The 3,398-nt window shown below is 35.5% G+C and overlaps 1 pseudogene; it reads left to right on the top strand.

Moving 5' to 3' along the window:
- The first annotated feature begins 1,279 nt into the window (after positions 1-1,279).
- On the top strand, positions 1,280-1,610 carry LOC134382635 (elongin-C-like; annotated as a pseudogene).
- The last annotated feature ends 1,788 nt before the right edge of the window (positions 1,611-3,398 follow it).

Here is a 3,398-nt window from a genome sequence, read left to right as displayed (position 1 = left end):
TATAAGGGGATATAAATATCCAGCTTGCTGCTACATAATGTATTAAACATAAAATCAAATGTGAAGGGAGAAGAGGTCTATGTGTTATTTATTTTGAAAAGAAGACATGAGTGTCATCTTACATCACTGTCCTGCTGCCATTAGTGTATTCCTACATTTCTCAGATCTTCAAATCTGGTGGGTGAGCAACGCCCTGGATAACTTTCACAGGGTAAGCCATGCATCCGTAATTCCTTTCAGCTTTGGGAAGAATATGGACAAACAGAAACGCTCACTTTGCTTCAACTCCCTGATTTAGTGTGTTTCCTCTCTCTTGCTCTCACGCTCCTCATCTCTTCACTTTCTTCTAAGGGTTTATTGCCATTTCCCAACGCATTTTTGTAAATCTTTTAAGTATACAATATGAGTCCTCACCTCACGACTTCTGCCAGCTCAGTGTGTATCTTAGTATGATCCCGTATCCTCCTCCCATCCCGTCACACTGTACCTAGGTTCTGGTGCAGGCCTCTTGGAATCTCCACTCCATTGGGAAAAATGTCTAATCTTTCACAGTAAGTTCCATCAACGTCTTTAGTTTAACTGCTATCTGCAATCAGGCATCCATTACAACCTAGCATGCTAGGAAAAACTACCATGCAGGTTTTCCTAATATACCCCTACTACACAGAATTCTGAGTCACAAAGCAGATTCAGAGGTCTATAACTTGGCCTGATGGTTTAGAAGATTGTTCTTCCCTTCCCCAGTTCCATGATGCCAGCACAGACCCCAAGATTTACCCAATTTCTTGGTCTCCATTCTTGCTCACCTACAATTTGTCCTCCATCGTGCTGCTATGGTGACCCCAAATCTGACTTCTGGTCAATATGACACAATGTTCACACACACAGGCATTAATTCCATTCCAAATACACAGCAATAACATAGGGTACAGATATGTGGATGTATGTATGTGGATATATATATGAGGGTACTTCAAAAATTTCACGGAAAAATTGAATTGAAAGATAATATGAGTCTTTCCATGACCTTTTTGAAATACACACACACACACACACACACACACACACACACACACACACACACACACACACACACACACACACACACATATATATATACATGTAACTTCTGTCATATATATAAAAGATAGAATAAAGGAGAGATAATGGCCCGGGAGTAGGAGCTGGAGCAGAGCGCAGGGACCCAGCTGCAGTAACTGACAAGAAACTATTGAAGTTCCCAGGGTGATGAAATAAGAATTTCATAAAAACATAATAGATGGAGAGAAAAAAATCCTGTGGAAGTTGTAAAGGCCGTGATGCCATGCATGTCAAGTTGATATTTTTTGACAGTCATAACTTTATTGCAAAAAGAGAATATGCCCTAATATCAGGAAAAATAATAGCGATGATGAGTGACCCAATTCAGTTGTGGAAAATGAAGCCATCCAAGTCAATTCTAGAACAATCCCTTCACATATACTGTTAAATGTACTTACTTCATCTAAAAGGTTTTCTTTAGTAACAGTTCCACTGAGAATGCCAAATTCCCAATTGCACCTGAAATTACATTGGAATTGCTTATGGCTGTGAACTTCTTAGAATGTTAAATAAAATAAAATCTAATAAATTGCTATACTTTTTAAGCATTTAATTCCCATAGTTAGAAATTATTTCATATTTCCTGTGCCTGTATGCAGTTGAGAACTACAAAGTTCACTGAAAAGCAGATTACCGTCAGAGTTGATTTTTTTTCCTGCTTGAACAAGTTAAAGATATTTTCATAAAATTTAAAATAAATATGTCAATTTGCAGGTGGTTATACCTATCCTTGGGATGAGACTTTTTTGTTGTTGTTGTTGTTGTTTTGTTTTGTTTTTTTGTCGTTTTTTCGTGACCGGCACTCAGCCAGTGAGTGCACTGGTCAGTCCTATATAGGATCCGAACCCGCGGCGGGAGCGTTGCTGCGCTCCCAGCGCAGCACTCTACCAAGTGCGCCACGGGCTCGGCCCAGGGATGAGACTTTTTAAATTACAGCAGTAACCATAAAGTAAAGGTTGAGGATTAAGTCTAAATGTGCAAGTACTACATATAAACACTAAACTACCTATTGACTACCTATTTTGTGCTTTAAAAAAAAAAACCTGTTCTGAATTTATTATAGTTATGACAACCATTGCTTGAGTTATAGAAATATTTCAGTATAAGCATGCTTTAACTTAGTTAAGACATTGATTTATATGACACTCAAATACATAAGAATTGATCTTTCATAGGTGTCATTCGATGAAAATAAAAAGGGATGGCAAGCCTCACAAACAGGGTAAGAATGCTATTATTATTTCTTTTCAACATTGGCAGAGGATACGGGGTATAATTGCAATTTGTAGTAATGGGCATGCTGCCAGTATGGATCTGGCCTTCACATCTTGGGCACTAGGGGTGACAATCAGCTTTGGATCTCATGAATATTCATAACCTAAAAAAAAAAAAGAACAACATTGTCCTGAATATCCTAAGCATGGAAAATAAATGAGTAAAGAAATGAATAATCTTAGAAAATCACAAATAAGACTCTCATTATTTGCAAATAGTATGATTGTGTATATAGAAAATTCAGAAGAATCTATAAAAATTATTAGAATAAATATAAGCTTAGGAGATTTACAAACATTACAGTTGTTGCTGGATAGTGGGCACATGGAAGTTTATTATACAATTCTAATTTTTGCATGTTTGAAAATTTCCATAATAAAATTTTAGGAAAAAATTTGCTAGCAAAGTTCCTGGATAAAGACTAATATACAATATTCAATTAAATTTGTATATACTAGAGTCACAAAAAATAAAATTTTAAAAATAGCTTTTCCACTAACACCAGACTGTATTAAGTACCTAGAAATAAATGTAAGTGAAGACAAAATCTCTAAGCAGAAAATTATAGAGTAATATTGAGAGAAATAAAAATATGTAAATGCATTTAGGAGAATCCATGCTCATGGATTGAAGAGTCAATATTATAAAAATATCAGTTCTCCCCCAAATTATCTATACATCCAATGTAATTCCAGTCTCCCAAAATAGCTTTTATTGTGTAGAACTTTACAAGCAGATTCTAAAAGTAATAATAAATTTATATTTGGATATGCAAAGGGCCAAGAATAACGAAGATAACCTTAAAGAGAAAAAAGGTGAGCCAACTTGCTCTGCTAGATATCAGTGATTATTATATACCTATAATGATTAAGATGGTGTGGTGATGATACACAACAGACAAATAGACCAATGGAAGAAAATAAAATACACAGAAGCAGATCCTTGTATATATAGACACTGACTTATAGTAAAAGTGCCACTGCAAAGCAGTGGAAAAAGAATAGCCTTTTTAATAACTGAAT

This window comes from Cynocephalus volans, chromosome 7 (genome assembly GCF_027409185.1).
Source record: "Cynocephalus volans isolate mCynVol1 chromosome 7, mCynVol1.pri, whole genome shotgun sequence".
In the NCBI taxonomy this organism is placed as follows: Eukaryota; Metazoa; Chordata; class Mammalia; order Dermoptera; family Cynocephalidae; genus Cynocephalus; species Cynocephalus volans.
Note: the sequence above shows the minus strand (reverse complement) of the source record. Positions and strands in the feature narration are given on the sequence as shown.